Source organism: Strix uralensis, chromosome 4 (assembly GCF_047716275.1).
Source record: "Strix uralensis isolate ZFMK-TIS-50842 chromosome 4, bStrUra1, whole genome shotgun sequence".
In the NCBI taxonomy this organism is placed as follows: Eukaryota; Metazoa; Chordata; class Aves; order Strigiformes; family Strigidae; genus Strix; species Strix uralensis.
This window is the reverse complement of record NC_133975.1, coordinates 69,424,559-69,448,858: the sequence shown is the minus strand read 5'-3', so window position 1 is coordinate 69,448,858 and position 24,300 is coordinate 69,424,559.

The following is a 24,300-nucleotide window of genomic DNA, read 5'->3' as shown; positions in this document are numbered from 1 at the left end:
AATATAGTAGTGGAAAGAGGACAAACCAGAGCACTGCATTGTTTGAAAGATGTGTTCCTCCAATTCTAGTTTGTTAATCTTAACACAGAACACCTTTATCAAAAAAACGCATTTCATTCTAAGGAAAGAAAAGAATCAGTATGTTCTTTGCAATGCTACTTGAATTCAAGGTGTGCTGTGAGCAAAGTATTACATATATCCTCAGTTCATGCATATATTTCCAAATTGCCATCTGGTGTGCATATATTATGCATTTGTATAATAACATGCATAGCTATTATTGTTTTAAAATATAAGTTATGAAAACTAAGTAAAATATATCATAGCTGACAACTCATTTTTCCCAACAGCTTTTGAACAGACATGTTTATATTATCTTAATGTCATATTACAACGTTCAAAAAATAAGATGTACTGTATGAAAATGAGTTAAAGAATAACTAACTTTCAGCCCTTACATGCTCCATGTGTAGAATATGCAACTGTTTTAGTCCTTTTCCCTTCATGGACTAGAGTAGGTTTTGTCATGTTTCAGTTCAAAACAAAATCAAGAGAGCGAATTTATCCTCTCTTGGGGCTGTTGAGGATAACTTCATACTGTAACTTTACTCATGACATTTGTTGACTTAGCTTCAGACTTCACCATGGAGTGGCACCCAAAATACCTTGCCCTGATGAGCAGAGCATGCTAATACAGCTCCTTTTAAGATCCAAAGCCAGTGCCTACATGGCCATATACTCTCTCATGACGACATAGCACTGTGCGATCACAAACTGAATTTATAAAAGGAGGTTTTAACTTGTGACAATATTCATATTACCGGAAATTTATCTTTACTAGTTTATTTGTATTTGAAGATTGTTTACTGGATTCCACTCTATTCCAACAAGTTTCCACTCCTTCAACCCTGTTACACAAACACTGCAGGGAACAGATTTATGCCTACTAGAAATAAGACCGAAGTTAACTACAAAAACCTTTTAAAGCCTTCTCCCTTCTGTTCTGCTGCTTCCTGGTTTTAAGGATGAATAAAGTATTTGGTGGAGGTTTTGACCAATGGATGAATTTTGCCTCCAGAAAATCCGTATGGATTTTGTGGATTCTTACAAGGTAAAGGGCAGTTAACATGAATAAAATTTAAATGACATCAGAACTAATACTGAGATTCTCACAAATGTTATAAGTTGTACTAATTTACATTATTAAATAATAATAAATCAGGTATTCACCAGTAAATAAGAAAAACTTCATCAGTAAATTAGGAAAAAAACCCTTAGTAATCAGATATTCACTGTTCCACAGCAGCTCATGAACTAACAGCACAACAATTTTGACAAGAAGGGTGCCACAGTTAAAGCAAACTATCAGGATGCCAGGACAAAATTTTGCAGTTTTAAAAATGCTCTTGAATATTCTTTTAAAATGTTTTTATTTCTTCTTATGTATTCATAGAAGATATTTCTAAAGCACAGTATTTTGTGTTTAGGCTGACACACTGGCTCTGTGTTGGTGCAACATGACTCTGTCAGATGCCTTGAATGTTTTGGGCTTTTTTTGAATGCCTGCCATATTCCTGTAAATGAAGCTTGACTCCTATTTGCTTGTCATGTCTGATAATCTAAGACCTGAAGATACGCCAGCATTGAAACACTTTGCTTAGAACAAATCCCTGATTCATACATGCCATACATCAAGATGTCTTCAGACTTGTGAAGAGAAGCCCAGAAAACTCCTTCAGGTGAAAGTCATGAAAATTCTGTAATGTTCATTTGCAAGCTCAAGTGCAACAATCCTGAAATCACCAGTCATTATGAAATATCTTTATAGCTATGGTTGGAAGCAGATTACTGGCAATGTAATAACTATATTTAAAACTACCAGGTACAAGGACTTTACAGATCACTGATTTTCATATATAGATATTGCAAGGAATATAAACAAAAATCCAACTGATGCTTATCTAGAGATATGTTGCCCTTGTTATTCTAACACTAATCAGATTTTAGCCTCCTGCTTCCTACAACTTCTTGAGGCTTTACACACACATTCACAAGCAAGTATATGGTCTTACTTTTTACTCAAGTTACGTCACTTCACAAGGAAAACAACCCTTGCTTGTTTGTCTCTCAGATGTGAGAGGGGAAGAGAAAAACCATGTGTGAATATGAACTGGACACATAACTAAAACTAAATTACAAGACTGTCATCACATTCTTTCATTGTCTAATGCAGTAAGTAAATTATGACAACAGAAATTTTTTAACAGTAAGCAAGGGGTTATTTAGCTTTTTAAGAAAAAAATATCTTCTGACTTTTTAACAAAAAACTATTGCTACAAATTCAAGAGACATGAAAGTTGTACATCAAAGTAAAATTGACAGAAGACTTACCAGGCAACACTATGTGATATTTTAATGTGAACTGGGAAATCGAAAAACCTGACTACTATTTTGAATTGTATGTACATATCCAAATGTTTGGTTTAACCAAAATACATTTGTGAAAATAAAAATATTAGTATTCTGATCAAAAACTTTTGTTAAAATATAGTATAAGTGATGATGATCAGACAGCTAGTTTGAGCTTTAAAATCTCTAATTCAGTGTCACTAAAGAAATACATTTTCTAAACCTTGTAAAAAATTTCAGTCTCTCAATTAGTTTCTTCTATTTCATTCCTCTTTTTGAGGTTCAGTTGAACATTCACCTGATACTGGGATTTGCCACCCTTCTGTTACTCTTATAATAGAGGTAATACATAACAAAAAGGCAAAAAATGTAACTGAATGACTCTTGTCAACTATATCAACTCATATCAACTCACTGAACCTTGACTTGATATAAGCTACAAAGCCCTTTTAATACTGGTGGGGATTTTTTCTTCTAAAGTTTTGGTGAAGCGGCAACAAAATTTACAGTGCAAAATGAGCTGAATTCCTACTCAAAGAGGATTTAAAATAGTAGAAGGAATTCAAGCTGCTTCAACAGTGCACATTCACCATCCTCCATTGCACATGGAGGACATAGGTTATGATGAGCTTTTAACTTTTTTTGAAACAAATCTTCAATAGTTGAGATGTATGTTTTAGTAAATCAGAGAGATTACTGATTAGGAGAATAGAGAGATTACCAATAATATTCAAAACCAAATTGCATTTCATACATATCCATTTTTATCTTCATTCGGTTCTAGTATTCTTAAAAAAAAAAAAAAGTAGTTCAACTCTTTTTACAGTATGAGCACTATGTGCCCATTGAGAATGTGCATATAAATATATATCTGGAAGAGAAAGTAAAATGCCATAGCTGAAGCTAGTTATCTGGGGAAACATTAAGGCATTTAGCTGTAGTTATTGTTCAAACACAGTTTTTGCTGCATACCATTATCTAAAATAATACTATCATTTTCATTTTAAAATTATAAGAATTAGAAAGAGATTGTAATTAAGGCAATGTTTTGACCTCCCGGTTTCTCATGATTCAAACAAACCAACGCAACTATTCCCATAAGTATTATAGCAGATTCATTCGTGTGTCAGCAGAAAGAAACCTAAGACCGAATTCAGTATCTCAGCCCTTCCTCCATAGCTTTTCTTAAGCTAATAATACTTCTATGTGTACTGGGAGAAGGTTCCAGGTTCTGTACTGGCCTGACAGGGCAGGATCTCAGGAGCTTGCCTGCCCTTGTCATGGCCTAAGCCATGCTGTCACTCCGCTGCAAGGCCACTCATTGCTCATTGCTTGCATGTTTGTGCTTTGCTCTGGGAAGACCTGATGTGCCTCCAGCTGCAGCTCCTGGGGGCCATGGGGCAAGGGGAGGCTCTCCTAAGCTTACAGGGCATGACTGAGGGGGGAGCAAACTGTGATATGAGACTACCAAAATGCAAGTAGAGCTTGTGCCTGGGGAAAGGGCTTGGTTGGTGCTTGTACTGTGTGCTCCTTGTGAAGACTTTGGGATGTTGATAACCTGCTGTGAATTTTTGCTCCCTCTCTGTTTGAGGATGGCTCGTGCTGTTGACCTTACATGACAGGGATGTTGGAAGGGTGAGTGGAAGAACAGAGAAAAGGGGTAGTCACTACTGAGTTTTCTGCTGTAATAATTTTAAGGGTATTATTAATGAGGCTTTTTGATATTAGTTTGGATTGTGAGTGTTAATATTATTGTAACTGAACTAGTAATATTGTGCTGTTGGATTTCGATTAGATTGTGAAAATTTAATTGGGCTAATGATAAATTCTTGGCTCTATATATGCTTTGTTCCCTTTTGGCCAGAAGACTTTGCATGCAATGCTTCCTTATGATAGAAAATGGAAAAGGGAGAACATAAAAAGGAATCTCAATTCAGACAGCGCTTTTACAAGTTCATATTTACTATTCTCCTTTCATGCCCCTTATTTATTCTTTACGGTTCTGAAATACATGGAGATTGACTGTTTTGGTAGGAAAATATTGTCAGATCAGTATGAGTTGTAAATAAGTCACAAGAAAACAACAAATGTTCTACAGTAGGAAACCTTTACTCCCCTGACGGAGTCAAAGCTGAGTTCCGTACTTAGATTTAGGTCTGCATTAATGAATATGATGCATATGATGAAGTGATAGTATAAGGGCAATGCCGTGGCAACCACTAAAATTACTGAAGTGTGAAGTTACCCAAAGTAGCTAGGTCACTTTCTTTTGAACTTTCAAGTAGGAACTTGAAGTGGGAATTGCTTGCCCTCGCTTAGACAAGGAAGTGAAACCTGATTATTACTGGTCACAAATGCTTGTTCACTTATCCTGGAGGAAATGATCTCCTGTTGGCAATTAAGAGGTAATTAGCAGTTTCCTGACTAGAATAAAGACATCCAGCCAGTAATTTTCCATTCTCAACCTTAGGGCAAGTGAACTATTGCCAGTTGCAGATGTTTAACTCTGTCCAACCTCAAAACAGTTTCAGCCCACAATTTCAGAAATGCTGCTTTAAGCATGTTAACTCAGGGAATGAATTTTACATAATACATGAATTTGCTAAAAGATAGCTTATATTTTCTGTAAATTCTGATTTAATATCCTATAGCAGATTCAGGCACTGAGATTAGCATTCAAGTATGCATGTGAATGAAGCACTACACTCCAGTAGCAGTACACAAATGCTCATATGAATATTATATGAATTAGTATTTCTATTTGTTAGTATGGAAACACACAACTTATTCCTGAAGACAGAAGTAAAATGATCAATAAAGGGCAGACATATCAGTGCCTGCATTTGGGAAACTCCACTCTCCTGGAACAGGAGATTTTCTATTTCTATTATACCATTATTATAGAGGTCATTATTCTTCTAATACCTTGCCAACTGTTATTAAAGTAACAGGACATGCCTGAAAATCTCACCTATGATTTCTATTTTCTTCCACTTATATTTGAGCAATTAATTTATTTAGGGAGCCTCTGCATCAAGGCACAGAGCACAAATACGTATCAAAGAAGAAAAGTTTATGAGATGCTCAATCAAAGTACAGCCTCAAAAATGATTTTGTTAGAGATGCAATCTGAAAAAGTACCTTCCACACATTTGAATGTTTCCAATAAATATATTAACATTAATATCAAAGTACACAGAACAATAATAATCAAGAAAACATATGATCTCCATGAGATATTGCTCCAGAAATATACAAAACAGTGAAAACACTGGTTTTCCTAAAGTTTGTGGTAAACTTCTAATTGGTGTACAGGTCAAGAACTAGTTTCATAGGCTCTGGCATGCTACTTGTACCACTTCCAACTGTCTATCTGTACAAAATAATCGCATCCAAAAGCAACCTATAATTTTTTCACCTCAAAAATGAACACTTCAACTTGTAAAGGCAGTTTGTTTCATATTTTCAAATATTTAGCATGCAGACTAACTTTCTATTATACTACTGTTCTGAAATCGTTCAGTAAAGAATAGGAAAATGTGGCAGTGACCTGATTTATGAGACAAATGTCATTAATACATTTAACAGCTAAAATTAATTAGACACAGAAGAAGAGGTCATGAACTGTACTGAATGACAGAGCAAAGATGTCAAAGTAGTCATGTGATCCAAATAACAAAAATCAAAAGCTGTATTACCATGTTCAACATGTAAAATATGGCTACTGTGCATTTGATATTAGAAGTTTACTTAGAAGTTCTCCTCGTGCAGTAGATGCATGGTTGTGTATTTGTGTGATCATTCCTAAGAACATTTCCCCTAGAAATCTGCCATGGCTACTAAAGTGGTGTGCAATTTTGCTGGTGCTTGTTGTTCCCACCCTCTCCACTTCAGAGTATCAGTAAAATGCCTAGGTGACCAAATGACATGCAGTGCAAGTACCTATATAAAAAGGAATCTCATTGGAAAAAGTTGTTACGGTAATATTATCTAGATAAGTTACACTTGCTCAGGCTGGATAGTAGACAGTGAAGTTTTGAAGAAACATGAACTAGATGAAAAAGGGAGCATGTGTGGGGCTGTGTGTGTACTGTCTCAGTATACTCCTCTTTCTACTGTTACTCCCATTGAAACCAATGGCATGTTTGTCTAAACAAGGAAATCGAGCCTGTATCTGATACCTGTGAAAATCTATCATGCAAGTAGTCTGCTCCAAGTGTTTCAGCCTGTTTCTTCCAGAGGAAAGAACAGAGTCTACTTCTGGAAGAGCCACATGCAGACTTGTGCTTACACCAGGGTCCTGCTAACACCCGAGCTGGTCAGTACCTCTGAACCTCTGCAATCTGCCTGAAACATGAAGGGATTGGGTTAACTGGAGGAGGTGGGTGAGTGCCTCTGTACTGCAGTGGTAAGCTATTCAAATAGAAATAACTGAAATTAGATTTTGGAAATTGGAATTTCAGATTTGTAATTCAGACATTAATATTTAATGAAAAGAGACACATAAACGAAAGTGTGTAGGAAAATGCAGAGGGCTAAACAGCTATTCTGAAGACATAAACACAGTGGGAAAATCTTGAATAACAACAGATGCAGAATTTACTTTTAAACAACTTTTAACATTTTTGTATTCTTTTGGCATAGGGATTTATTCCCCCTTCCTCTCCCTTTGTATTTAAACAGAGCTATAGAGTGTATCAGGAGTACTTTTGATCCCAGGAGAGTGGGATGATTGTGAGAGAGGAAGAAAACTCTATAGGCTCCTAAAAAATGTTAATGTACCGAGGCAGATATTAATATCTGAAAAAAAAAGGATAACCTTTTTTGGTATAAATTAAAATCAGAATTATCACTGTGACAGAAGAAACCAATTCTTATGTGTAAGACTCCTTCATTTTTCTACTGAGCAGTTCTGTTAAACTTAGTGAACCTTTCACAGCCCATTTATTTTATTGTTCTGTTAAGCTTATGGCATTTTTTTTAAGCAGTGATTCAAACAGTCTTTTAAACTTCCCTAAATAATATATCAGTCTCACTTCTTAAGATTACCAACCAGTCTCTGCTATAAACTAGGTAGTTCTGAAAGTTTATTTGCAATTTCACCCTAAATCAGATTTTTAAAAGTTTTAGACAGAAAGCTTAAGTAAAGCCTATATGGAATCAAGCATGAAGTTAAATATGTACAGTATATGCTGTGCAATTGTATACGGTTTCAGAAATGACCTTGTGAAACTATGCTTAGCAACGAAAATGGTGAAATTTGAGCAAGGAAGGGATCTTATGAGAAATAAAGACCAGGCTTTAAGGTGGGTAGAGGGAAGGGGATGGGGAATCCTCCACACTTTTTCTATCATTGATAAAAATAATGTAACAAAAAAGAATGTAGTTACCTTTTTCCCTAGAATAGCTGCTGATACTTAAAATCCCATATGCATGAATTGATTAGCAGATTGACTTCAATATCTGAAGTAGAATTTGCCTTCCATTTCAGCATTTCAGTGAGAAGCACCAAACAGAAATACATGCATAACAATTAAAGATTTGCTGCCTACATACCTGTTATAAAAGAATCTGCCTAGAACCTTTCTTTTAGTAGGGAGAAAAATGTTTGTTCCAGCTAAGCTGAGTCATGCGCCCTACATTTTAGGGAGTGAACACACAGCTAAGCAAGCCCTTGATCTGGAAGGCAGCCAGTAGAAGCATCAGTAAGACCTGTAGCATCAGTGCCTGTTTCCATTTCATAGAACCCATAGCAAATAATGCTGGGAAGGACTTTTATTTCTTCTGCTCCAAAGCAAGAAAGTTGTATGTAACTCATTCCTGGCAGCTGTTTGAACAGGGAAAGTGTGAACTTTTGATAACTTCACACCAATCTGTTCCAGTGCCTTACCATTCTTACTATTAGAATTAAATTATTAATCTAAATGTTCTTGGCTAATTTTTTTAAGGCTATTGATTATTTTTCTATCTCTTTATGATTATAAAGAATATTTTAAACCTCTCCCAACCCATCTTTCATGATTTCAAGTTTTTTATAACCACTCAGACTTCCAAGTCTGTAGACTCATTGAGCCCCAAATCTTTTAGTCTTCATTTGGTCACCAAAAAACCAGGCACATTTTGTCCATGTTACTAGAAAAAACTGTTTTCCAACTCTTAAGAGGGGTATTTTTGCTACAGATTGCAGAACTTACCTGTAAGAACAATTTAAGGAACTGGCAAGAAGACATTGCAAATTTAAGAAGGTCTCAGCAGTTAACAGGTAGTCTAGTCAGAAATCACAATTAATTCCATCTGTTCATCTGCGCATGGAGCCACCTGGTATGGAGCTACTGGTATGGTGCCAGTCTTCCTTTGCTAGGTTGTATCTCCGTCTAGCTGCCTTGGAGAAAATCAGTGTGGATTTGAACTTTTAGACTTTTGCACTAACAGCAGAATTTCATGGGAATCTTTAATTTAAGTAAGTCTTGAATGTCAAAGTTTTGACAACCTGTTGCCTGGTAGAACTGGCTACAGAAGGCTCAGAAAAGAGGCTATATAACAATTCTGCAGCACTACTCTCTCCTAGCCTCCTTATTAAGTCACGTTTTTTACTGAACCTGAGCTTTTCCTCATTCTAAAGCTTGCTTAGAGAAGGAGAGCTTCAAGATGTAAAATCTCAAAAGTTCTTTTCCCAAAACAGTTTGCTACTCTAGCAGTGTTCTCCAAATCACGTGTTTATTATGAATTCCATCTCTAAATTAAGCCAACTACATCTCAAATCCATTTCCAAAACACAGCAAGTAATTAGAAATGGCTTGAGTACTGGGGTCTGTGTGAATTGCTATTGTCTTTTGCTTTTTCAGGAAGTTAATATCACATTTCTTATTATTCTGTGCTCTGATAGAATGTTGGACATCAGAGCATTTCCTCAGTAATGAACAAATATTAGTAGTTGGGACTGATTTATCAGCTTCCTCTGAGTTTATTTCATTTATCTTTATTTTAACTTTTAAATAAATAATGTGATTACCTACCATCTCAGTTGCTATTAGCAAATACAATCCAAGCTATAAAATTAATGCTCAGTTCAATATTTTTGTGCATGTATTTCTCATTATTTTCAGAACTTTGCCTGTAATAGGCATGTTTTAAAAAACAAACTAACTGCAACCACTTTATTTGATGAACAGTGATACCAGATTTTCTCTAGCCCTCTAACAGTATGTGCTGCTTCAATAACACTAATGTACATGTATATATGTGATTCATTGTGCATAGCTACATGCATTAAGGTGAAAGAGAAGGTAGTATGGATTGTTTCTTACTGTGCTTACCAAGTGTCCTGCCGTGATCTGTCTTCAATTTACCTTCACTCTCTCTTAATCTCCTATGGTCCTTGAAATAACTGAAACTCTGGTTTTGGTTGCAGTTTGATTTGCCCAAATTCAAAAGCATGAAAAATGTGCTAAACAGCCTATGTTTCTGTATACCAAAGAAGATGAATAGTAGGCACGCTGGCACTAGCAAAGTAAAACCAGAACTTCATTTGTTTAGTTGTAAGTAGTGCTTGCAAGAGTTAAAAAAAAAAAAAATTCCAGGAAATTCTATACTCTATTAGTAATCCAAAATTGAAGTTGTTCTGACAACAACCAAGAAGTAAAATTGAGGCATGAATGGGAAAAGTCATTGATATTTCAGACTTCTTGGAAATGTGATTATGATAGAAAAAACTAGCAGCCATGCCTATTAGAATAAGTATAATAGATTCAATATTATTTGGAGCAAAATTTAAGTTATGCCTAGAAGAAAATTCTCCATAATCCAACTTCTGTTCTCGCTAAATCTTATTTCTACTGGATTTATGGAACATAAGCAAAGTATTATCCACTGGAAGTGTTCTTGTGTGCAGAACCAGCTTTGTTTTCTCTGAGTCTTTAACTTCAGTAACAGTTTCATGAACCAGCTACACCTGGAGACTGTTATTCTTTGTGTCGCTTTCGATGGACTGGAAGCTAGAAGTGGCTGGGGGCACACAATTTAACATCAAAGCTTAAAACTGCTTGGATTGGGAATATTGGATTATTCTTCAACAGGAATATAACAGCACACCATGTTTGTCCTCTCAGGCTACAAATATCTCAGAAGTCAGTTTTTATGGGCAGGCCCCATCTTTACCTTCTACATTTAGAGAGATTAACAAACTGTGTGAAAGCATATTCCCCTATTCTGAATGAAAGATACTAAAACTCCAGAGCACATGACAATGGAGCTAAGGGAAGCCTCAGGGATGGTGCTGCCCCAGTGTATTTCCAGCCCAGCTTTGCTGGTTCTTTATTCCACTGCTTTACATTTTTATTTCTTTTTATAGATTGATGAATCCATCTGACAAATTACAAGCATCCTGTAATGACTCACTTTATGTATATTTTATTCTCATCGATTTTTACTTCCTCCTTCATCTTTCTCTTTTCAATGTACCTTCTTTTTAATCTCTATATATCTGTTTTTCTTTCATGACACCTTTCTCTTTCTTTCCTGACATCCATCACTTCTGGCTACTTTGTTTTAGTGCTGATTTTTTTTTTTTTCTTCTGTCTTTTAGCATTCCTAGATATTGGCTTTCCTACGTTTATAACCCTTGGTCACAAATTCAGTCATTCAGTCTCTCTCACTTATCACCAAAGTATTAACCATAAACACATACTCAAAATTCCAAAATAGTTGCTAAGGGAGACTTTCTTTTGCAAGTCAAGTTTCTCTTTCACCAGACAAAGGATTCAGTCTGAGTGGGGCTTAGCTTTCACACTCAGGCACTCTTAGACTATACAGAGATACTTAAACCCTGAGCAATCTCAATTTTCCTACTGATCAATCCTACTACTGCTCCAGTGCCTTATAGTGTATGTGTCAGCCTTCACCTGCTCTTTTAATTTCTTTTCTTGCTGCAGTATAAATTGTAAATGGAAGGGAAGACATAGGGATATAACAAGAAAAATATTTTGCTAATGTGCAAGATTTTATTATTCTAGAAATATTTTTACATCCTGTGAAGCTGTCCATAACAGGCATCTAGTGGATTATTTATCTATCAGACAGGGATTCATAGATGTTCATAAACATTCATGAATTTTAAAAGTAGTGCTTTTGGATTATGTTTTCTGGATAAGAAATTCACTGTTAAGTGTCTCTAATTCACTCCTGAAGGTGGGCATTAATCTTTGGGAAATTCCAGTTTCCTCAATTCTTGCTTAAAAGCTCGATTCTGCAGCCATTAAAAGTATGACATGATTTATAGTTGATCTTGGTGGCATTTTTTTTAATGCAAACAACATTCTCCTGATTTTTCTTTCATTTTTCCCTGATGAAAAACCATCTGAATTCCTGTATGTGATTAAGAAATTTGTGCCTGCCTTCACAAATCTAAGCATATATATATTTTTATTGAAGAGCATACAATACATGTTGTTTGGCTGGATGGGAACTATCTTGAGAAGAAGGAAAATGGCATGAAAATGTTTTGAAAACCAACTGAGTTCCAGACATAATAAATCTATATTTCAGCCCTGATTTGCAACTGTAATGTTCCTATGTATTAAACATTTCTTCAGATGTAAACATCTGTATGCCATTTTAGATATTTTCACTTGGCTCCAAAATTGAGAATAACATTTATGAGAAAATTATAGTGGGCAAAAAAAAAAAAATTTGTGCATGTTTTCTAATATTTCCTCCCTGAAAACATGTCATGAGAGAAAGACAATACTAAAATGAAATGTTGACATATCCAGTATTAGCAATTTATTCCAGATCTGCTTTCTGCTTTTACATGTTATGCTAGTTTTACTCTGCTTAGGTGAACCAAGGTGCTTCAAATGTATACGTAAGGAAAATGACTACCGTGGGACAATCTGTACTTGTGGCTTCATTCAGTCCACAAATAGGAAATATATTTTCATCTAAGTAGATAATGCCTTTCAGTTAGCATTAAGTGGAAGTTCTCAGTAGTAACAATATACTTTATATCATGAAATTATGTAAAGAGCAAACCAAAACAGATATGAAGAACATTACTAAGAATGAAGTTTTAAATGAAACATCAAGTCCCCAGATTTTTATTTCAAAATTAAATGTTATGAATTTTTTCTTTGGATTTTCCTGTTAAATTAACACTGAATTCAACACATGATTTCTGAAAGCTTGTCACAAAAAGTTGTTTTGATGAAAACCACCTGCTCAGCTCAGTTTAAACGGCTAATCATTCTGCAGGAGGAATAAATAATGGAAAGGACAAGCATCAAAAATGTCAAAAGTACACTGGTTTGGATCTAATTTTTAGGAATTCTAGCTCATTCAGTACAGAACAGAGATGATACCAAACTGTTAGTTTGACACAATTTGAGTTTTTTATATTCAGTATTGAATATAATTTACCATGCCCAAGGAAGCAGTCAGGCTTAAAATTAACAGGTTCTTGCTGAATGCAGAAAAAATGCATCAAAAAAATACAGATAATTAGAATATGTTGAATATCCCAGGCTTCTTGTTGAGTGCTTTTTGTTCAGGACTTCTTTTCAAGGCCAATAAACAATTTTTATTGAAAAATAAGTAATTCTCATTTATAAATTTCAGCTGTGGGCTCCTGATGGGAGAAGCTGTTATATGAGGCTCATATGGGCTCATATGTTAGTGATATGAAACAACTGGCTGTAATAATTTTCTGCATCTGTTGGTAGAACATTTCCTTATTAGACCTTCCCTATGAAAAACATCTTTCTTTATGGATTCCTTACGGCAGTGATGGCTGGTACTAAGTTCTCCTGATACCTTCTGGACTGTTTTATACTAGAAGGTACCTATTATTATTTAATGCTGCTGTGTTCCTTTCCATAACTTAATTGTTCCACACTTTCTAATCTTTGGATTAATCTTGAGCTAAGACAAAAAAAAGAAAAAGTGTTTTGCTCTCTGTGCATTGCTTATGGAGAGAGAGAAATGAGTTCAGAAACTTTATATGATAACACTGAACTGTATTCCATACTATAAGATGCACTGTAGAAAAAAAGTCATTTAATAAAACACTTTTTTATTTAAGTACTGAGTTAGAGCTAGGACATAGGCTCAATTTCATCATTAATATCAATCCATATTAGATGATATCTTAAATATGTTTGCCAGAAAATTTTCCCATTCATCTGCCCCTAAAGACAACTCAACCTTGTCTGATGAGCCAGGATCTGATCTCAGTTACAGCCGAATAAATCTGGTTAAGATCTGTTGACGCTGATGATACTACTCTGAATTGCATGGGAATACCTAAGTTTATTCTGCTAGTTCCAAAAACCAAAATGACGCATGTAGTTAGCCACTAATTCAGAGGCTGGCTGAGTAAATAATTTCATACTGATATCTAATTTTTTGGGGTAGTTAGTAGTATCGTCCCACACAAGGCTATGTATCCTGCTTTCCTGTTCAAATGCCTAATCGTGTAGGAAAAAAACCACTGATGATACAACTATTGATAAATAAGCCCATTAGGGCAGAATGGGAATGGACACAAATATTGGCCAAATATTTCATTTGAAATGAAGTTCTTACTTGAATCAACTGATATTGTAGTCTCCTGGATTTTCAGTAAAAATCTCCTACTTGAAAAAAGTATCTTTGCCTGGTAACTGAGAGCTTGGCTCTGCCTGTGTACGTCTCTGTTCCAGTTCCAGGCAGCAAATATCTCGGTTTCTAACCTTTCTTTTGCTGTTAAAATGACACTTAATATACTTCATCTAACTTTTTAATGAGAATTTTCTAAGGACTCTAGGTTCTTTTATCACTGCTAGAGAAGAACAGTAATCTTATTTTGAACTATTCGTATGATTTTTGGGTTTTTTAATCTTAAAAGTTGATTAAATAATCTTGCACATATGTAATATGATACATGATATACATTATATATTTAATTTTTTCCTCTTTCAGTAATGTGAGGTTGCTCAAATAAGTCATCCCACTTAAGGTCAAAACAAGATAGAATAACAAGCTCTAGCATAACAAAAAAGTATATTTGGGTGCTTGCGAAGAGCAGATCTAGCTAACACAGTTCTGTGTATTTACAATAGCTATTTCTAAAGACATTGTTTTCAGGCAAATTATGCCAGGCTAACTCACAATGAGTAGTGCTTCCTTCCAGAAATTCCCGTATTCCTGAATATTCCTCACACACACGATGACAAATGTGATCTGAGACTCTGATCCTCAATAGACAATCTGAGCACACTAAATCACTGAAATGAGTGGCCTTCACATGGACACAGTGGTCACCTTTTAAGATTAGGTCTTTACTTAGTTGATGGCTTTATGGCTACAAAAGGAATCCCTTTGTTCCATAAAATCCTTACCAGTAAAAATGAAAAGGAACTGCCCTAAATCAGCAGGGATTGCCATCTGTTCAAAAGATTGAGAATATAATGGAGAGAGAGAATAACTTTAATTTCTAAGTATTGCTTACTGTGACTAAAGTTGCAAACTATGTCCAGAAGCAATGAGTAGCAATCTATTAATTGATAATACAGCAGTAATTGAAGAGAATGTATTACTGAGAACTAAAGATTGTCTGAAACAACACATTTTGTGACCAGAAGATAATTACATTATATCTGCAGTGTAAATATTATTGGATGTGAGCATTTTATCATTACAGGAATGGTCACTGACTTGCACAAATCTTTTGTCTTCCTTGTACCTATGGATGATATTAATTTGAAGCTTGGTGATGATAGCATTGAAAGAACCAAACTAACATCAGAACATCAGCACCCTAGGAACTATGCTCTCACTTGAGGAAGAGATATGCCTTGGGTCAAAGAATGGATTATTTAAATAAGCAAAACAAATATCCAGGTGAGGCAGTGGCTTTCCTAGGTCACACAGCAGGTTAGTGCAATTTGAGACCATAGGGGTCCTGACACAGACAGACAAATTATACACTCTACCAGTTCTACCTAGCTCATCTTTATTAATTTGATATTTAGTTATGTTAGACCTCCAGCTGTTCTTCATACTTCTCTGGAATGCACTTAAGTTGGAAAGTTGACCTTGTAATAGCTGATTATTTTTAGCTGGCATCTCTGTGCTAGGAAGCATAAAGATATAATCTATACATTTCTTCCTGCAGTATGCATTGTTTACTAGACTGAAGGAAAACTGACAAACTGTTTTATTTAGTACGAGCATTATATGAAGGTATATATGCTATGCCATGTATTTCTTTTTTTGTGTAAAATGAGGGGGGCGAGTAAAATAAAAGGCAATCAGACAGATTACTGTCCTTAGTGTGGCTATAGTGCACTTTATTCCCCTTATCATTTTTTTCACTGACAGGCTACTGTTTCCCAAAAGGTTTGATTAGGCTTTTAATTAACTTGAGCTGGAGGTGATGTGACCTCTAATTAAGTTTAATTTTGTTTCTTCTGGCAGTATAATAATGAATGTATTCAAATGGGACTCACAGATCAACAAACCCAAGGAAGTTAGCAACTAATAATGAAGGTTGTCAATAGATGTGAAAAGGGTTTAAAAAAAGAAGTTTTTAGTCTTAAAATTAATCTGGTTTTGTGAGCAGAAATTACTGAGGCAAATTTCCATCATGTATGTATGGCAGTATTCTGTCCAATCACTGCAACTCTCCAATTAATATCAGCTAAGTAGCTGGCCTGCTAAATAATACAGTGATGTCTCATGATGCAATTTCACTCATTTTTGTATCCAAGTGCTGCCTGCCTATGTCCATTTATTTTCTTTTAATACTTAAACTGGGTATGAATTTTAAAAACGCACATGAGAAACTTTAATTTGCAAGGCACCAAATCAGAGGTGGAAGAGGAAGAATGAGAAATCTTCTTCTATCAGAAGTTTTAAAACTGTTGTCACTGCAGGTACCTGACAACCAACTGAAGCTGACTGCCTGCTTCACAGGCTATGAAAATTGTACCATTCGCTAATGTATTCCTTTGTGTCAGTTATTTTTATGGTCGTTACTATTATTTGCTCTATAACAGCACCTAGATGTTCCAGGTAATATGAAGTTCCCATGATTCTAAGCACTGTATAATGACTGACAATTTATACCCCAACAAGTTTAAAATCTAGATGGATGTTACTTCTGAATGAGGTAGAAGGAACAAAATAGTATTTCCATGGGTGGTAAAGATCGACTTTTCCAGGACCACCAATGAAGTCTGTGGCAGTTCCAGGAAGAGAACTTTGAAATTTTACAGGAAAGGATGAATTCTGAAGTATGAGACTATCCTTCCTTTTCTAATCACTATTTAACAAGCCCTTAAATTGTTTCAGGTAGGAAGAATGTTTTTAAAAGCTTATATACAATTAAGAGATCAATATTCCACAGCTGATGCCAATGTTGCCACAATAACTTCCTTGATGAATGGTATTTTGAGTGTGATGTAGGAGGTGAGTGAAATTAAAGATTATTAAAAATGTGGGCATTTTGCAGATTCTTTCAAAACTTCCTTTTTTTTTCATCTGAAGAATTTTCACTTGTACTGACTTGCATAGACAAATGGTTTCCTTGGGAAAAGTATTGTAAAGGACTGGTGTATTTTCAAAGTAAATTTGCTATCTGTGTGAAATTCTGCAAAATGTTTGATGGGAAAGGTTTTGTGGGGTTGATTTTATTTTTTTTTTCCTCAAAATTAATTTGGAAAATCTCTTCAGTTAAACTCTTACAGGATTCTTTCAGATGTTTTATTACAAAGGATGAAAATTAAGTTAGCTGTATAATATGAAAATTAGCTAAAATATATAGAAGGTAGAATTACACGTTAAAAGCACAATATTCAGCTTATTTTGTCTTTTTTTTTTTTTTTCCTAGTTGTCTCTCCTGTTGTTAGGATTCACATCTGCCTTACTATACTATCTGGAGAATCAGCATCTTGAGTGCTACCTGTAGTTTCAGGTCTTTTGGAAGGCTACCCTTTCATTAGCACCCTACAGAGCTGTGAAACTATGTTCTGCAGCTCTTGGGGGACAGAAATGGGACTGTGATTTGACTACAGGGTCAGTATCTGTTCTCCAGACTTTATTTCTGAGTACATTTTAGTATTTGTGTTCTTGCGGCTGTTGCTATAACTTCTGACTGCCTGACTTTTCCTGAATGGGAATTTCCCAGGTGATGGAAGAGCTTACGAGAATTCCTCAAGGTATCAGTAGCTGGTGTCATGGAGCTGCTTCTTCTGGTCTTCCCCCACCTTTGAATTACATGTTAATTAAAGTAGGGATGTTAGATGAGGGTCTGTCTGTGAAATCCAAATTAGTTTAATTAAATGCCGCTTCTTTTTCATTAAGCTAAGCAGATGTTACCATAGAGAAAGAAAATGACTGATATGTTCACTCCTGCAAGTTGACTGCTACATTTGGGGTTTGAGTCTTCACAGCTGTTGTCAGTGTGGCCACCTTGTAATGGCCCAGAGACTGACTGTTCACAAACTGGGAACAACAGCGTAGTCCAAGAGGGATTTCCATGGCATAAGTGATACTACAATAGAGGTATAGAGTAAGCACGGTTAAAAGACTTTAAAATCATAGAATCATTTAGGTTGGAAAAGACCTTTAAGATCGTTGAGTCCAACCATAAACCTAACCCTACTAAGTCCACCACTAAACCATGTCCCTGAGTGCCACATCTGCACGTCTTTTAAATACCTCCAGGGCTCAACCTGGTGGCTCAACCACTTCCCTGGGCAGACTGTTCCAATGCTTGACAACCCTTTTGGTGAAGAATTTTTTCCTAATATCCAATCTAAACCTCCCCTGGTGCAATTTGAGGCCATTTCCTCTCGTCCTATCACTTGTTACTTGGGAGAAGAGGCCAACCCCCACCTCCTTACAACTTCCTTTCAGGTAGTTGTAGAGAGCTATAAAGTCTCCCCACAGCCTCCTTTGCTTCAGGCTAAACAATCCCAGTTCCCTCAGTCACTTCTCACAGGACTTGTTTTCTAGACCCTTCACCTTATTCCACTGTTATTTAAAATTAAATGTTTTCTCATTAGAAAAGAAACAAAAGGCGTGTCACATTTTCATAGCAAAACTTTGGAAATATTTACTTCATGAAGAATTTTTGGCACATTGAAACCACCTTAGAAAGAGGACTGTTTGGAGAAAAAACTTATTTGTACAGAACATGTAAAATCTTGTTCCTACAGGGTGGCTGTAAAGGAAACAGACAGGTGACTGGGAACAGCACTATCTGGAAAAGAGGCTTGAAGTAATTTTATAGTAAAAAAAAAAAAAGTAAGGTGGGTAGACATAATAGACTGGAATGAGAAGGAACTGGAAGGTAAGGATCAGATCACTGTTTCTAAGGCAGTAGAAAAGAGAAAGCAAATAGAGAAATTTTAAAAGAAGTGACCAATCACAATAGCAGACCTTCTGAAAGAGGTCCTGAGAAATAGAATTTAATGCTACTGTAAGTGTCTATATAAATTGAGAGTGGAGAGATATTATGGATTAAATTAGTATTTCTGCAAAGTTACTGAGTTGCACGTAGTTATCACTGGTCCTTTCTTACCTGAGTCATAAAAGACCAGCAGAATAATATTAGTCCTTTGGGGCTTTAATTTATTGGATATTTCTCACTAATTTAACAACTATTTAGCAAGTGAGAAAACAATCTTATTTTGAGCAGAACAAAGGAGTCATTAACTTAAATTGCCAGTGGAAAAACAAGTTCTATTTTTAAAGTTGGACATGTTTGGTTGATTTAATTTGAATTATGTTATTTATGAACTCTGCTACTTTGGAGCTACTTTTAATAAAGTTAGTAAAACAAGAATGTTATTATGTCAATAATAATAATAATTTCCCTGCCACTGAAAAAGTAGCTATCAAAACAAAACAATTCCTAAAGCACAGCTTGTTGCATAAAATATTAAATCTAATCTGATCATATTTACATAATGTTGGAATTCCATTAATCATAAAAAAGCTTGAAAGCTTGCCTTTTAACAATTACCACACCATTCCAGGCAATATAATTTAGCTAGGGCTACATTTTCTTGCTTCAAGAAGACGCTATTTTTACTACTTCCCTATTTTTCTGAATGTTTTCTATCATAACATTTGACTCCTGGTTATTCAGAATGAACTATTGTGTACTGAATTATTTTTCTTTTCTGCAAAATGTACATTTGTTATCTAGGCAGCTGTAATGTACAGACCTGTATTATGGAGACGAATGCAAATAGAATCCTTTCTATCTTTTCAAATTATTTCAGAGTACAAGAACGTGGAAAATATTTTGTCATTTAATGGAGTTACTTTGCTTGTGTCAAGTCTCATTTTGCTTGCTAAAGTAGTATGCTGCTGAACGTTGTAGCACAAAGTATTTAAAATGTCAGTTATATTTGTAAGCTGATTGTTTCTTTTTAAAATAAAACAGAAGCGGTATCTATTGATACCTTTGATTAAACATTCAAGAATGTGCTGGGAATAAATCTTGTAATCTGTTTTAAGTTTCTGGTTTTATAAATGAACTTGAAAAATTATTTGTTAAACTGCAATAATGGAAAAATTATTTCACTTCTTCTTTAGAGTTAAAAAGAACCTAATCAGCTCAACATGCCAAAACATCTGAATTCTAGTGATGCTGTACTAAATCAGGTAAATGTGTCTGGATTATAGTTAATTAGAGAAAGTAAAAAATATAATGAATCCGTGAAATAATTGGAAGAAGGAATTAGTTTCCAGTAGCTTTAGATAGGCACCTATTATTTTTAAACAAATGGGAGCAAATTTGCTGCCTCACAACAAAAATGTTGGTCTACCTTTTTTCCCAGTTAACTTAAAACCTTCAAAGGCTCTGCTGAGAGTTGAAAGTGAAGGGAGAGAGAGACCTACAAAAGGCAATTCAGAATTTATGTGTTGCAGTGCTCTCTAGAGGTCCTTTTTTTTCTGCACTGGCTATAGAGGGAGCCCAGGGAAAGCGGACTCCTGATTTAAATATATCAGTTAGGGACCTCCAATTACACGGAAAGACAAGACGCAAAAAAAAAAAAAAAAAAGGGAAATAAATTGGTGATGGTGCAATTACGTATGCAGTTACTTTTTGAAGACTCTATAAGTTGTACTGATTTTTTTCTCCTGTGAAAAAAACACAAAATTAAAAAAATTGGCATAAAAATGTAAAACATTTTTTTTAGCAGAACAACTGAGTTGAAACAACAGGCTAATTATTTTTTCTGAAAATTAGAAAGGCTTTCCTTTCAATTCCATTATCCCTCAGAGTTATGAAAAAGGTAGTTTAATTATTTCAGATGCCATTCTGATGTTACTAAACATTTTTTTTTTCTTGAAAGAGTGTGCTGTGCATGCAGTATGGTTAATATTTTTGCTGCAAGTAAAGCACACTGCAAAGTGCATATTTCTGTGCTCTTTCCTCATGCTTATAACCTGTAGTGGCTTGCTATATGGCTATTTGCTGTTTTCAGCCACGAAAAGATGAGTTATGTGAGATTTAGGACATGCACTTGAATTCTGAGTTAACTTTCTGAAGGTCAAATGCTAATTTTGTGCTAGTGTTTAGGAATTGGTCACAGGCTTGAGATGGCTGGCAGGTGAGCATGTTGTGGTATGAAAATTACAACAGGTTTGTCAAACCGTACAACTGAAATGAAACATTAATAAGCTTGTCTTTAGTCAATAAGAGCATCTGGACCAAGTAATACCCGTCTATTAGTGTCGTAAACTGATTGTTAATTGTTTGTACTTAAATAAATTTTGCTATAGTGATGTTTTTGTTATGCTAATGTAAGGTTTTTATGACAGAGTAAGAATTTTAGATAGTAAGTGTCTGCATGTTACCAGACCATGATATGTACAATGTTACTGTAACATCAGCCTTAATTTGTGGTGGTTGCATTCTAACTGCAGCTCAGCAAAGCATGAGTGTGACATGAGTATTACTATTTCTACTTGTGGTGATAAAGGTATTAACATTTAAGACTGGAGAGAGCTGGCTAAGAAGTTTACCCTAACTAAAAGAACATTCCTGTTGACTAAAAACCTGTGATTGTTTCCAACTCCCCACTTTTGAGCTAAGATAATACTGGATGTGCCACCCCTATAGGCTCCATCAAGAGTCATCACCCCATATTATCACATTATTTACTGTTTGATTCCTTCTTAGAAGTGTGGCAGTTAGCAAGCTACTTAAGGAATCCACTCCTCCCAGGGATGGATACCTGGCTTTGTTGACACTGAAATGGTTGTTTTTTCTCACTTTTTTTTTTTTTTTCTCCCTGAAAGGATATGTAGGTTGGGTCTCTGCAATCACTTGGCAGAGAGCAGGGGAGCAGAGGGGGAGATGCTGTCCAACTGTTCTCACTATGTTAATAAAGCTTCTGTTTGACTTGTCCTAAATTACGCTTCTTGTTTCGTACTTGGAGTCCCCAGATTCTCCAACATCTTATTGATCCAATCTCTCACCTACTTTTGTACAGCTCTGTAGTTCTATAATCACAAATGCAAAGAAACACAAACTTCTGATAATAGTGCCACATCTTTTCTGCACATTGTCTCTTCAGTTCCTAGGTCTTTACCAGCTGGAGATAGCTGGACACTGTGGCAATTGAGGCATGGACTCTCTATGAAGTGCAAAAGGAAAGACCCTTTATTATTACTATAGTATATATTTATGCTATGGTTAAAGCTCTTACTTCATAATTAGCAAATCAGCAATTAGACAGCTATCAACCTTTTCTCCTATCAGCATAAGACCACTCTAACACGGGCTGTGCAGACCAATCAACTTCTTGTTCACGGGCTGTTCACACAGCGGTAACTTCTCACAGCTCAGTACTTTTCCACAGTTCAGTGTTGCAGCTGTCCGTTGTTTTTCCCTGCCACCTTGGCACAACTCGACAGTTTCTTATCTTTCTCCCAAGGCCTGTTTCTCATCAAAGTCTTGCTGCTTCTCAGGGGCTGCGCAGAGCTGACAGGCCGATGTCGACTTGCCTCTCTCCCACAGGATACCAGCATGTTTGTCTGGTGCCAGCTTGGTTTCCACCAGGTACCAGGAAACTGCTTAAGTGCTTAACTTTGCAGAACTACTTGTTTCTTCTAATTTCTGCAATTTTTCTATTTGTCTAAAAACACTGAAGCATGGACAGAATTAAATTTCTGACAAAACCAATAAGCTGCCAGTAAGCTTTCTTTGTATCTCTAGATTTACACATTTCAACAGCTTTGAAAATTCACCCAGCTGAGTGTAAAACAGTCCAGCATGCTGTGGGTCAACAGTGCCTGCTGTAGTTTCAAACTGCATCTCAGATCTTCTTGTATTTATGCATTTTAGTTTCTAAATCTGTGTCTGCTGAGATGTCATAAAAATATTTTTCTGTTTACTACTGGAAGTTATTTTTGCCTTTTACCCAAGTCTGGGGCTGTGCAGCTACTCTGCATACTATTAAGACAGGGAAGAGAGAAACTGATGTTTTGACAGCTGCCTCAGGTCCCTCAGACTTGATCCAAGTTGACACTTTGTATAGAAGTGAAGGTAGAGGCTTTGTGTACACTGACACTTTCTTTCATACGAAATACTTTATCCAGGTGGGAAACAAAAAGCATATTCCTCTGTTGTTTTATCAGCAAAAGAGATGTCCTCTCCATTTCATTGTTCAGAGTGTGCTATTTTTCTAGTTTAAAACAGTGACCTGTATTAACTCCCATTCTATCTTCTCTTTTGCATTCATGAAGTGGCAGTTTTTATTTTTTTAAAAAAATCTTATAATCCAGATGTAAACACCTCAGGCTTTTAACATCCAGTTAATCCTATTGACAGCAACAGGCAGAATTTAGCAGCATGACAGGAAAATCCATTTTGCATCACCATTTATTACTAGAAAATCCTGTCCTATTCCTGATTCATGACAATGAAAAATCCTCTTCTGAGGGCATTGCTTGATTTCCAATTTAATGTAAATCTTTGTCTAAAAATCCCCCAAGCCCCACTTTGTTTAAACAGTGTCATCTATTTAACATCATTGTTATTAAGAGGTTGCTTTTGAATATGTAAAACCAGATATTTAGAATGTGCTTTTGTCTGTTTCAACTTCTTCATCACCTAATTGTTTTAAAGGCTCCATGAAAAAAGAAACTGCCCTAGAGTATTTCTATCCCTTTTTTCCCCCTTATTATGCTTCATTTTCAAGATAAAGCAAAACAATTATAAACTTCTTTCACCAACAGCACTGTTTTCCAGTGTTGTTTCCAATTTGGATAGCTAGTTCTTAATATCTGAAGCAGTCACAGAGTGATTAAATGTAAGTAATGAGCAAAGATTAGTGCTCGAGTAAAACTCCCAACTATGCACTGTTCATGGTTTTACTTACAATTTATTTAGGACACAGTCTATGTCCTATGGAAATGTTTTAATGGATTAAGTTTGACCTCAAGGGTAGCATCAATCCCATCCTTTTTCCCACAAAGAAGCGAAATAAAACAGAAATCAGTTTGCAGTACAAATTTCCCTACCTTTTCTAATACAAACAATTTACTTTCAGAACTTCATGAGGAAAATAACACAACTTCATTAGAAGAATAGCTGTTACAAAGGTGTGAAAAATGTGAGTGGAGGGAATACGTTTTCATAAGTAAATCTGGACATTGCACATGCTTCAGATAATTTCAACCAACTACTTTTTACGAGCAGTTATTTCAAATAAGCTGAGACCAAATTAGTCTGAGCCAAAAAGGCCCAACCTTCTGGATGAACATTCAGCAACTTTGGAGAACTGTTTCTTACACATATAGTTATACACACATATGCACATGTATACATACATTCTCATGTATGTATATTTGTACACGCACATAGACAAGGGAAAGAAGCAGTTTTCCAAAGCT